Source organism: Chionomys nivalis, chromosome 23 (genome assembly GCF_950005125.1).
Source record: "Chionomys nivalis chromosome 23, mChiNiv1.1, whole genome shotgun sequence".
Classification (NCBI taxonomy): Eukaryota; Metazoa; Chordata; class Mammalia; order Rodentia; family Cricetidae; genus Chionomys; species Chionomys nivalis.
Window position 1 is genome coordinate 38741831 of NC_080108.1, and position 13961 is coordinate 38755791.

Sequence of the window (13961 nt, forward strand, 5' to 3'; positions counted from 1 at the left end):
AACCCTGTTTGACTTGCTGCTTGGAAAAGGGATTGGCAGCCATGAATGAGATGGTGATAATGCCTCTGTACACAGTGCAAAGCAAAAAAGACAGCAGACATGGTGGGCAGTGGTATCTAAGCTCAGGGCCCGTTTCCTCCATCCCAATGAATCCTCATAGGATAACCTCTCCATCTTAAAAGCCTGAACAACCACTCTCCTGGTGATTCCCAGCGATTCTGAGCACTGTGCTTCCATGGGCAGAGGCCCTTTCTCCACTTGCTTGGGCGTCTGAGAAGAAAGGTGTATCTTGAGCACCCTTCTTGTCCCCTTTCGTCTAAAGGGGACACCGTAAGCTACAGTCTTGGCTCTTCCAAGTGCAACTGAGTACTTAAAATTTGTTAAAAGACATATTTTTATTTTCTGTTTATGTGTTTTACTTGTATGTATATCTGTGCACTATATGCCCGGTACCTAAAGAAATTAGAAGTGGCTGTTGACTCCCCTAAAACTGGAATTACAGATGTTGCAAACTGCCATGTGGATGCGGGGAATTTAATTCAGTCCTCTGGAAGAGCAGCCAGTGCTTTCAACTGTGAAGCCTTCCTTCTTTTAACCCCTTGAGTACCTATAAAACTATCTTGGGAATGTTAGGAGGGGTCTGTAAGATTCAAAACACAAAGTTAACAAAGCCTACACACCCTACAAAACTAAAAGTGAAGCAATCATTGTATTCTTTAGTCTGAATTTTGAAAACTCTGCCGTACACTGAGACAAATGTTTCCGGGGCTAGAGAGAAGCCTTGGAAGCCTCCCCATTCATGTGTTTTTAGGCAACCGCAATGCAGAGCGAATGGGAGGCTTTGTCATGACTAATTTAGGCTAATTTCTCAATGAGTTTGGAATGACCATCATTTGGGGGAGGGGTGATGTGATGGAGCAAAAATGCTCACATGAAAATCATGGTTTTTTATTTATTTATTTATTTACTTATTTATTTACTTATTTATTGGTTTTTCGAGACAGGGTTTCTCTGTGGCTTTGGAGCCTGTCCTGGAACTAGCTCTGTAGACCAGGCTGGTCTTGAACTCATAGAGACCCGCCTGCCTCTGCCTCCCGTGTGCTGGGATTAAAGGTGTGCGCCACCATCGCCCGGCAAACATGGTTTTCAGTTACATTTTTTTAAAACTACTAAGAAATGAAGAGGATTTGAGATGAAGCATGCATTATATTTAAGCAAGCTTGTCCCTAGCTCTTCTCAGTAAAGCCACGAGATGCTATTTGCCATGGGAACTTGCTGAAGACATCCTGTGAAGGTTATCGTACTCGCTTGTGTGTGACAGTGGGGAGTTGATTTGGATCTGGACTCTGGTGTATAGATTTGTGCCTAGATCTTCCCCGAAAACCCCTGGGTGTTATCAGACGCAAGCCCTTGCCCAGGGCATCATGTGAGGATGACAGTCCTTCTAGGGTGGGGATTTTATAGATCTGGATCTGGTGGACTCCAGAAAGTTTGTCTCAGCCTGACCTCTCCCATCACCCACTTTCCCCTCTTCTGATTAAGTCTGACATGACTTCTAGTATCTTGCGGTGCTTTCTATAAACATGCGTTTTGTGCCCAAACCTCCCTGGTGAAGAACAAACTAGAATGTCTTGCCTCATCGTCCCCTCATTTCTCCCAAGTACGCCTGTGCTTTTTTGTATTCCTTCTGAACAAACTCGTGTGGTATTGTTGTTGGTTTGAGAGCCGTCTCTCACATGACTGTGCTGGAACCTGCGCTGTCTCAGTTCTTTCCCTGAAGGAGTTTGTAGCATTGAGAGAAGCAAGGAGGCCGATACTGTGTCAGAGCCAGAAGAAGCTGAGAGAGCACAGCATACAGCTATGGTTTCTGGGGGTTGGGGGCTGGCATGGCTTGTTTCCAGTCTCCCTCAGTTAAATGAAAAAATTTAAACTAAGCACCTGTAACTCAAATCCCCTTTTGTCTTAGAATAAGTAACACAAAGGGTAAATACCACAGAGCTAAGACACAGCAGCCGCTTCCAGCTTCTGTCCTGACGTAGAACCTTGGAAGGTCACTCAGCCATTCTCCGTCTCTGTTAGTTTAAGAACCAATGTAAACAATACAAAGATACTTTGCTAAATGAAAAACACTAAATAGATTTTAGAGATTACCAAGCCCATTTACTCACTAGATTGTGTGCCCAGGAATCTACTGTATAGATGAAGAGTACACTGTTTTACTTTAGACTTTTTGTTTGTTTTGTTTTCAAAACACATTTTTACCTAAATGGATTTTTTCCTTAATTGCTAACAAAAGTCACATTGCAATATTAAAAATAATTTTTTTGACCCAAATCTCGAGACTCAAAACAATATGGACATTGGACTCTCAGTCTCTGTGTAACATGGAATTAAATTCTCACGGGGAGCTGCAGGGTGCCTCAGATTAAGAGCACTGCACTGGCCGCTCTTGCGGAGGACCCAGGTTTGGTTCCCAGCACCTACATAGTTGCTCACAATCATCTTTAACTCCAGTTCCAGGGGATCCTTTGACCTCCATGGGCACCAGGCACACACATGGCATACAGACGTAAATGTAGACTTTTCTTTTAAGGAAATTCTGAATAGACCAGCCTGAGAGTGACCTCACTGGGTCTGAGTGCTGCGTGATGAAGGGACACTCTGTGCTATCTGCACACCTGCGTTTTACTATTTAATGATTCAACACTTAAAATTCAGCAGGAATTTTGCTGTCTTTCCGGTTAAAATCCCAGCATGAATGTGGGAGGAGCTCCTAGACCGTACCCCGGATGAGGAGCTGCTGCCACGTGCTGGCTCTAGAGGGGGAAAGTCAGTCTTCTTTAGGGGTGTGGCCCCTGGTGGGTTGCCTCTGTCCCAGTGAATGGGTCCGCAACCACGTGTGTACGGGCAGCACTAACAGCTGATGTTTAAAAAGAAGACGGGCACAAGTTGGAAGATGTGTTGGGATGGAGAGAATTTGAGGGAATGGATGGTGGCTATGATCAAGATAGACCACATACATGTAAGAAACTAAAAATAAGCAACCAAATAAAAAGTCCAAACAGGAATGGAGATTTTCCTCATTAATTGGAACTTTCCCGGAAAGTGTGAGGCCCTGGGTTTGATCCCCAATTCACAATAAAACAAAAAGATACATAATAACAAAGTCAAATATAATATCTTGTTGATAACTTAAAACTTACTGTACAAAATAATGGGCCTTTTTATAATATGTTCCTGTGAGTATATAATATACTTTGATCATTTGTATGCCCTCTTCTCATTCCCTGTACCTTTTCTTTTTCCTAATCAATTAAACCAATTAATCATTAATATTGGTCTACTTGATTAGATTGAAAAATGCCCAGGAGATTAGGAAGAGCTCAGAGTGTGGCTGCAAATGGCCCAGAGGCGATTAGATCAGGGACAGGAGATTAGATCAGGGGCTCTGTTCTGGTCAGTGGTTTACTGTGTCAATGGATTAAAAGTCTGAATTTACTTTGGGGAGGTAATAGAACTGGGCAGGGTGGGGCCTACTTGGAGATAGCTGGGTCACTAGGGTCACTTTGATGAGTATGTGTTGGTCACGGTTCCTTCCTGTTGCTTTTTGCTTCCCAGCCCACCATACTGAGCACCTTGGCTCTCTTACACCTTCCATTGTGATATTCTGCCTCCCTGCGATCCAGAAACAATAAAATAGCTGCCAGTGCTAGACTTGATGCCTCTGAATCTGAGCAAAGGGAAACACTTGCACCTTGAAGTTTTTCCCGGCTGGTGTTTGTCTTCCGGAGTTAAACTGTACAGCCCTTGATATGGGTGAGCTAATTTCCATTACTAAAGGGTGAATGTTTTCCTTGATAGTTCTATGGTGATCACAAAGAAACCGTTAATGCACACTGTGAGAAGGCACCTGACAGGGAGAGAAATAAAGGCAATAAAGAGAAACAGAAAGCTAAGCTGCCTGCTGTCTCACAGCTAATGAAGAGGCTGTGTTGGGCCCCAGGGTCTTCTTGGAGTCCGTGTGCTGTCGGTGCACATGGGGAAAGACCTTTACTTCCTATGGAGATGATTCTGGACTTTCCATATTTGCTTCTCATCTTCTTCTTGGCTTATGGGAAGACACTTTACACTTCTACAGTAAGAGAGGGCAACGTGACTAAGTGGAGCCAGGGAATGTTGAAGCATCTAAAATCTGGTATTACATCTCAAAATTACTATACACTTTGGTGATGCTTATATTCAGATGGCACAACCCTAAGATGGAAGTTTACAGAATCCCAGAGCAACCACACAGATCACACAGAGAAGAACAGCTCTGGAGAGTCACTCAAAGACTTTTGAACAAGAGTGAGAGAGAAATAAGCTTTTATGGTGTTGACAGAACAAAGAGACAATTGAATGCTGCCTTCGCTGTCCTTACCACATATTAGTCAAATGGAAAATTTACCTTGTTTTATATTTAAATGGGACACCCATAAAACAGGTGGTTCAGAGCCCCACCCCAGAAATCATATGCGCACATTCTCTACCTCCTTTGCAATAAAGCAGAGAAACACACACACACACACACACACACACACACACACACACACTCACTCATGCGTGCATACACATACTTTCTTTTCCTCTCTCTCTGTCTCCCTCTCCCCCCCCCATAGGGGTTGCTCAGACTGGCCTTGAGTGACCAGGCAAAGACACCTTGCATCAATTTCCCAAGTAACTGAGACTATAGGTATGTCCTACCATAGCTGGTATGTCACACACACACAGTTTAGAAGTGTGACCAGAGGGAGAGAGGAAGGAAGGAATAAGGGAAGGGAGGGAAGAAGGTAACCTCATGAAAAATTTTAATCACTCTCTGGGAAAATAGTAGCTAACTAACCTCGCACTAAGGTACAGGTACAAATATTGAAAATGCTGTAGAAAGACCACCTCACTTTCATCTGTAGGCAGGGGCTGCTTGTTCATTCCCCGATGCCCAGACTCGAAATAACCACTCAGAAACTATATTATTTAAATCACTGCTTGGTCAATCACTTAAGCATATTTCTGGCTTACTGTTATATCTTAAATTAACCCATTTCTATTAGTTTATATTTTACCATGAGGTTCATGGCCTACCAGCAAGGTTTCAGCTAGCAGCTCTTGTCTTTTCCCTCTGGAGGCTCCATGGCATCTCTTGACTCTGCCTTCTTTTTCCCAACATTTAGTTTAATTCCCCCTCCCCCGCCCACCTAGCTCTACTCTACCCTATCACAGGCCAAGGAAGTTTCTTTATTCATTAACCAATAAAAGCAACACATATACAGAAGGACTTCCCATACCATTTCCCCTTTTCTGTTTAAAATAAAAGGGATGTTTTAACTTTAACATAGTAAAATTACATATAACAAAACAGGTAACGAGCAAGAATTACAGTTACAATATTTATATCTACTTTATCTTTTATCATAACTAAGGAAAACTATAATTATTTTTCAACTCCATCAAAGACTTCAGAAGGATATAATATTACCTAAGTTAATAGGAAGTGCATTGTAAGATACTTCCAAAACTCTAGAATTGACAGAGACATCTCCCTGCCTGGACAGTCACCCAAAGTTCTTCTGTACTTTTGGGGCATCCATCTTCAGCCCACAGGCCCATAGTATCCAGCAGACTTTTCCATGAAGCAGGAAATTTCAAAGACAGTTCCACCTATATTGGCAGTTTGTCACTCACTTTCACCTGTGTCCTGCAGAATATCTAGCAGACTCTTTCATGAAGCAGAAACCCTGAAGGATTGTCTCACCTTTTGGCAAGTTCAGCATTCATTTCTCTGTGGTTCCTACATGTCTAGTTCATTCATATAGCATCAAGCTGTTCAGGCAAGAGCAGTTTCTTGCCCAAATGGAGCCATAAGGAGCCTCTTCAGTGCCCATCGTCCTCTTGAAGTAAATTAGTGCTGCCAGAAGCAGATGTGTCTTATTGTCATGAAAAATCCTAAATTTTTAAAACATCTTAAATGCCATATTCTGAAAGTTTCTGAAATATTTAAAAAATACCTATCTAACTGAAACATATCTCTATATATTTAGAAAACCTAACTACCACATGACTACACACTTGACTATTATAGATGATTATCTATTAACCTGTATTTCTTAATTATACATTATATTTTCGAATGAACTACACAATCACAATACCCTAATCAAGAGCAGAAACATATATATAACAATATTGACCCAAAATCTGCATCAATAGAACAAGATCCATACCAATGCAAATTATTCATTTCTATATATTATTCATATTCCCCTTTAAATGTAAACAAACATTTATAAACAATCATTTAAGAAATTTGGGCATAGTTCTCTCCAAACTGCTTCCTGCTTTTGTTGGGCAGAGTAATTTTGCAGGGGGAGGGGTGTTCACAATGACCTTTTGGGGGGTCTTGGTCCATCAAACCACATTAGACTGGAATTAATCCACAGGTTCTCATCTTCTGTGGAAACAAAAGCAGAACCTCTTTTACAATGCAACAAATCCTTAGACCCAAATTTTGGAATGAATATACCTTTAAAATATATAGGTTAGTTTAGCATAGCAGTCCATACAATAAAATGCCTCCCTGTACTTAGCTCCTTCACAGTGAAAAAAATTAAAAGAAAACACAATAATATACATAATTCAGACTCTCTGTGTATTTTCCATCTTCACATAGCTTATTTTTCTTACTCTATTACTTTTTCTACAAGTTTTATTTTATTTTATTATCTTTACTTCTTTAATCTATGACTGTCTGTAATCTTTTATATCACATTTAATGTCTCTTTACTCTTTTTCTTCTCTCTCCCAAGCCTACGTACACTTTTTAAACACACTGTGTCTTGTTTAGAGTCCTTTTATGTCTGAATCTGTCCTATTGTGTATCTGTAATACTTTTCTGTCCAGGAATGCTTCTTAAAATGCTAAGCCACAGCCTGACTAGGACTAAGAATGCTTTGCCTTTGGCTCCATCCAGTCCAACATGTCAGAGGGGACATCTGTTTGTTGCCTCTGAGCGCCATTCTGCCTCAGATCCAGGGTCAGGTCGCAGCAGGTCTGTGTTGCCATTAAGCAAGTTGTAGTATTCTGCTCACAAACCCATTTCAATGCTCCACAGCCAGACCTCCCGAAAGAGTCAGAGTTCATTCTAGCAGCATGGCCCGGGGAGCCACTGTTTCAAAACTGTGCTTTTTTTTTTTGCTACCACTGAATCAGGAAGACCTCTCTTAAAGGAGCAGCAGCACACTACCAGCAAACAGAGCAAGAAACTGTGTTAAACTCTATGTGTGTTGTGTGTGTCTAGAATTCCTTTTTAAGCTTTCTTGAGTTTTATGTGGATAGTCTACCACATTGGTGCACCAATCTGTTGGGGGAAGGCCGCTTGTTTGTTTAGCCAGCAGCTTAGCCCTGGAATAACCACACAGAAACTGTATTAATTAAATCACTGCTTGGCCAATCGCTTAAGTGTATTTCTGGCTTACTGTTATATCTAAAATTAACCCATTTCTATTAGTTTATATTTTACCATGAGGTTCATGGCCTACCAGCATGGTTCCATCTAACAGCTCATGTCTTTCCCCTCTGGAGGGTCCATGGTGTCTCTTGACTCCACCTTCTTTCTCTCAGCATTCAGTTTAATCCCCTCCCCCTGCAAGCTCTACTCTGCCCTATTACAGGCCAAGGCATTTTCTTTATTCATTAGCCAATGAAAACAACACATATACAGAAGGACCTTCCACACCATTCATCTGAAGGCAAGAAAAAAGGTGGGAGAACTTTTAAAACTATTTTTTATCCTCTAACAATTACACACACACACACACACACCACACACACACACACACACACACACATACACACCCCACACGTCTTGACCATATCCACCCCCACACCCCATTCTCACTGGTCTTAACTTCTCCACATGCCCCTCTGGAGTGGGGCATTTTCAACTCATTCCACACCAAGATGAATCTTATCCCAGAAAGGCAAAGTGATTTACAAATGAAAACAGAACTATGCAACCATTCCAGGGAATGGCAGTAGCTCATTCAATAAAAATTAGTGTGTATTTCTGCAGAGAGAGAGTCTCCTTTGTAGAGTGGTGTAAAGGGAAAATCCAGTTAATATGATACTTATAGCAGACATGGTTCTTTTAAATTGAAAAAAAATGATTTAATTTTAAGTGTGTGTGTGTTGTCAGAGGATAAAAAATAGTTTTATGGTTTTGTTTGTTTGTTTGTTTGTTTGATTTTCGAGACGGTTTCTCTGTAGCTTTTTGGTTCCTGTCCTGAAACTAGCCCTAGACCAGGCTGGCCTCGAACTCACAGAGATCCGCCTGCCTCTGCCTCCTGAGTGCTGGGGTTAAAGGCGTGCCCCACCACCGCCCGGCTAGTTTTATGTTTTAAAAGTGACCAGGAGTTACAGGTAGAGCTGCCTGATGTAGGTGCAAGAACAGCAAGTGCTCTGACCTGATGAGCCATTTGTGCATCCCCCAAGGGGCATGGGGGCTGTTAACAGAAACATTAGAAATACTCCCACGAAAAGCTGGAACAGGTGTGTGGAACATGTTCCTGACAGCCCTAACATACACTCTATTTTGAATTCTCGTCTGTGTTTCTCTGTCACAGCCCCTGTCTTACCTAGGAGCCACCCTCTTGATGTTTCTCAGCGTCACTTGCCTGAAGAGCTGTGCTGTCTTCCAGGTGTGTTTCAGGCGGTCTGATTTACAAAGTCAGGGGACTTTCCAGCTGACCCATCAGAACGATGAGGGCACCCCCTCTGTTTCCTCTACCGTCATCTCCTCTTGGTGGAGTGTTCCAGCTCCTCTCTATGCTACTTTTAAGAAACATCAGTTCTTAAAATCCCCCTTTACCCTGGAATCATCCCAATCTGTTCCTGTTTTTTTCTGCTTCCCATTGGTAACTCTGGAAGCAGCAGCCATCAATCAGTGGCCTAATCAGAAGGTCGCTTTGACTATAGGAACAATAAAAAATAAGTTGTGAGGAACAGAAGACTTTAAGTGAATTTAAACACAAGTGGAAGGTTTTGGTGGTGGCAACCAAGATCCACAATCTCTAGAGCCCATGTGCGTGTCACCCAGGGGGCACAGCCCCTAACTCCAGGGCTCATGAGTCTGAAGCTCCAGGAGTCCCAAAGTATGACAGACCTGCTCAGGTGACACGATGAGACCTCAGCTCAGCTAGCGATGGCGAAGGGCTGCTGAATAGCGAGTCCCCTCTGCTGGCCACACGACAGGCATAGAGGAGAGCATCCATGCTGGTAAGGATGGAAGGGCCGTAGACCCCGTCCAGTGGGAATATAAGCTGGTGTAATACTTCGGAAGGCAAGTAGGCCTCCCACATCTGGAATCCACTCTTCAAAAGCTCTGTGATAAAAGTAATCGGTTTTGAGGCAGACACTTTCACTGTGCAGACCAGGTTGGCCTGGAACTTGCCATCTTCTGCTTCTTCCTTGTGCTAAGATGACAGTGCCATCATGCCTGGCATATCTGCTTTTATCGAAACTTAAGTTCTATCATTTATTTGTAATTTATTTTATGTATTTACTTATATGCATGTACAAGTGTGTGTGTAAGGCATGTATGGTATGTGCATGTGGCATGTGTGTGTACAGGTATGTATGATCGGTGTGTATGCTTATGTGTGTATAGGTTAGTATAGTGTGTATGCACACGTGTGCACAGGTTTGTATGGTATGTGTATGTGTGTGTAGGTGTAGACCGCCTTGGCAGGTCATTTAGTCTAGGGATTTTAACTCGCCTGGCTGGTCAGTTATTCCAGGGTCCCGGCGAGGCGCTATCTGAAAAGACATGGGCAAGAGAGAGTAAGGAGGCCAAGCAGGGTTCTTGTCAAAGCCTCCGTTTATTAGCGTCATGGTTGTGGCTTATATAGCCCCTGGATGAGGAATTTGGGTTGGGATGGGGCAGAAGCAGGAAGGGATCTTGCCGCGATGGTCCAAGCCGATCACGAGGTTGTTGGCCAAGAGGTTACGATCGGTCAGGTCATGATTCCTCGGGTCAGGAAGTCACAAGTTGACGCACCTAGTTCTCTAGATAGTTGGAATGTGAGGCGGGTTCCGCTAACAGGTAGCTCTCTATTAACAGATAATTGGGTGTGGGATAGGCTCTGCCAATAAAACAGTTCTAAATACCGTTGCGGTGTGGGGCTCTCTGCAAATTCCCCAGGGCAATAGTCCCTGCAATAATTTTGGGGGGAAATCTATGTATTTACTTATATGCATGTACAAGTGTGTGTATAAGGTATGTATGGTATGTGCATGTGGCATGTGTGTGTATAGGTATGTATGATCTGTGTGTATGCTTATGTGTGTATAGGTTAGTATAGTGTGTATGCACGTGTGTACACAGGTTTGTATGGTGTGTGTATGTGTGTGTAGGAATGCATACACCATAGCACATATGGAGGTCAAGGACAACCTGGGGTGCTGGTGTACCTCTCCCCTTTTCTTGATGCGAGGGGGTTCTCTGTGTTGTTTATTGCTGAGTCCGTCCACCAGGATCGGGGCCCAAGAGCTTTCAGGCTCTTTGGTCTCTGCCTCCCATCTGCCGCAAAAGCCCTGTAATCACGGCACAGCTTTCCCACTCAGCCCTATCCTCAGCCTGCCACAGTGTTTTTTCTGAAACAGAATCTATTTATTTATTTGTTTGTTTGTTTGTTTGTTTTGTGATTTGGAACCCCAGGGATCTTCCTGACTCTCCCTCCCCGGAGCTGAGATGATGAGCAGGTGCCCGAACACTTGGGGTTTTCCTTGAGTTCTGGAACCTGAACCTAGGTTCCCATACTTGCAGGGTAAGTGCTTTTCTGAGTGACCCATCTTTCCAGCCTGTCATTGAGATGGAGGTCTTGATATGTTGTAAAGATTGGTCTTGAATTACTGGAGTCAGATGCCTCAGTGTCCCAGGCTGCGGTGACTATAGATGCGTACCTCTGTGCCCAACCTCCCACAGACAAGTACTGAGAAAAAACTGCATGTCTCTGTGCCAGGCACTGGGCTAGTTAGTGAAGATTCAGCATAAAAACATCCTTTCCCCTGTCCCCAGCTGGTCGGTTTCTCCCCATGTGTCTTGAAGTTCAAAGCCAGCCTGGGTTACAGAGCAAGAAAGACCTTGCCTAACCCCTCACACAGACTCTGCAATACACACACATTCAGCAATGCAACTGATAAAATATGCAACGTGAAGTTCAAAAACATTGTGATATGTGCCTGGAACAAAAGCCTGGTTAGACTGTATAATCCATTTTTCTCATTCCAGAGAAGAGAAAATAATAGGGACAGAATCAGATCAGTGATTGCCTCTGGGAAATGGGTGCAGGTGGTGAGAAGTTTGAGGCAAGCAAATACTCTTTGGAGATGAAAACAGTCTATATTTGATTGTTTGCATGGTGGCTACATACTGTTTGTCAAGACTCAGAATTGTACACCTCAAAAAAATTGGATATCCAACCATACATGCTGGCTTATGCTTGTAGTGTCAGCACTTGAGAGGGAGAGGCAGGAGCATTGTCAGAGCTCTAGCCTAATTTGAGCTATGGAGTGAGTTCCAGGCCAGCCTCAGACACAGCATAAGACCTTGTCTCAAAAAACCCTCCCCTCAAAAGAGTGGATATGTCTTTGCTTAGTTTATGCATTGACCATTTAACCCAGAGTTCCAAAATCTGGACAGGAGAATGCCCTATAATACTAAGTGTTGTGCATACAGCTGTCCCTCCTCTTTCAAAATACCGTATAATAAAAAGTGTTGCGTATACAGCTGGCCCTCCTCACCCAGGAGAATACCCTGTGATATGAAGTGTTGCGTATACAGCTGGCCCTCCTCACCCAGGAATCACACATCAACCTCTTACCCTGCATTGAAGGAGGTGGTTGGGTGGAGGCTGAGGGTTGCTTCTGCAGACTTTATTTCCTTGTCCTTAGTCCATGCAACACTATTATATTTACATAGGAGTAAAATTGCGTTGGGTACTGTAAATAACCTAAAGATGATTAAAGCCTACAGAATACAGACATGATGTTCCTTATAAGACTGGAACATCCCCCAGACACTGGAGTCTGTAAGCGTCCTGGGAACAGTCCCCCAGAATACAGAGGGGCCACGGTTTAGAGCTGTAGTATAGCGCCTAATAATGGATTATCAACAGATAAATGCTATTTGGATTCTGTGTCACGTTCGTATGGCAGGGAGAGTGATATTTCAGTAAACACAGTGTCTTTGTCTGTGAGCATCCTAAACTTTTTTAATTGCAGGAGTACTGAGCGCTTCTAAAAAGTTCAGTGGCTGTTCAGTCTAAAGGAATAAGGCTCTACACTAGGAGAAAGACGAGGCAGGCCCAGGTTATTAACCCAGAAGCTCAGGGATAAGCCAGACACAGGGCCGGGGGAGGGGGAGGAGTCCTTCACTGGTTTCTAATCTTGGAGCCTCGGTCCAAGCCCGCGGGAGGTCACTGTGTCAATAACAGGTGTGATGGGGTTTGGAGGGAAGTTCTAAACGGATTGTTTGATCTTACTCAGACTTTTGTGGCTGAGGATGAGTCAACATTAACTTAATTAAAACTCCTGGAGAATAGCTGCGAATGAGAGGTCCGCCTGGGCTGCGGCCAGAGACTCGAGGTCAGCGCTGGCTGCTCCCGCCCACATTCGCACTGCTCCATCCTCATTAGCCGCTGGCCCGTGCGCCCGGCACCCATTGGCTGTTCAGACAATGTGCTTCTCTCATAAGAGGCGGCTCCTCTGGTCTTCAGGCGACCCTCTGAACTCTGGTGCCTCTGAGGTGAGTGGAGTGATGGGCTGGCTCCTTCCTGGAAACCCGTTTCTGGGGTCTCCCGCTAGGGACAGGTCTAACCTCCAGAAGTAGCGGGTGGAAGTCCTACCCCTGTGGGGTTCCCTCCCTCTTCTTTCCTTGTAGCTTCTTTGGGGGACAGCAGATCCTATTCTTTAGGATCTTCTATGTGCCAGGAGCAGACTCTTTCCCATGTCTGATCTGGGCTTTACAGGGAACCCTGTGAGGTAAATACATATTGTATTTTATAAATAAGGATGGATCTGGGGGTTCCGAGTGGGAACCCAAGTCTGTGTGACTCCTCTAGCAGAAGCAAACACATTAACCTTTCTTTTCCATTTAAGGGTAGCTCTCTTTTCTTTCTCTCTCTTTGAAGGGAACTCCACCAAAGGGGAGTCTCAGATGCTAGGCCTCTCGGCACCACACCTGCACTCTGTACCCCGTCCCAGGTCACAGCTGGCAGAGGCACAGGTCCTTCCTCGAGACTCAGGGCTTGTTTATAGTGCAGGTAAACTTAATGATGAAATGTCACTGTCTGATTTTCAGAGGTGTGAAGTGAACCCCACTGACATGAGTCCTGGCCATCTTGGAGTGGAGGTGGAGGGGACAAGCCCCAGATGTGCCTGTGGGATGAGTGTTCCAGGGTCACACACTTGGTCACTGGAGTTCACCTGTGCATGTGTTGTAGCTACTGCCCTAGGTCATTGCAATCATCCGGAGGGAGGCAGCTCCGCTTTGCCTTTCTGGAGGGTTCCTTTATCTTCGGTGTGCTTGCTTAAGCCTATTTGTTTGTATTCCATCTCCACTTCTTTCCCAGTTCCCATCTGGAGAAGAAAATCAACATCCCTAGGGATTCTTTCCGAACCACGGAGCTTTCAATCTTAACTTCAAATTGCCCACACTTTCAAAATCCTCAGCTGTGCTTCCTAGATAAGTCATGTACTGCTGATGAAGCTAAGGAAGCAGAGTTGGTGTGTGCACTATGCTCTGCTGAGGCCACTGGTCAGCTGACCTCCTTCTTAGCAGGTCTTATTTCCGGTGCTGGGTCCTGCACACTGGGGCATCTTCATTCAGATGAGCGGGGTCCCTGTCGTTGAAACTGACTCCTTACCTT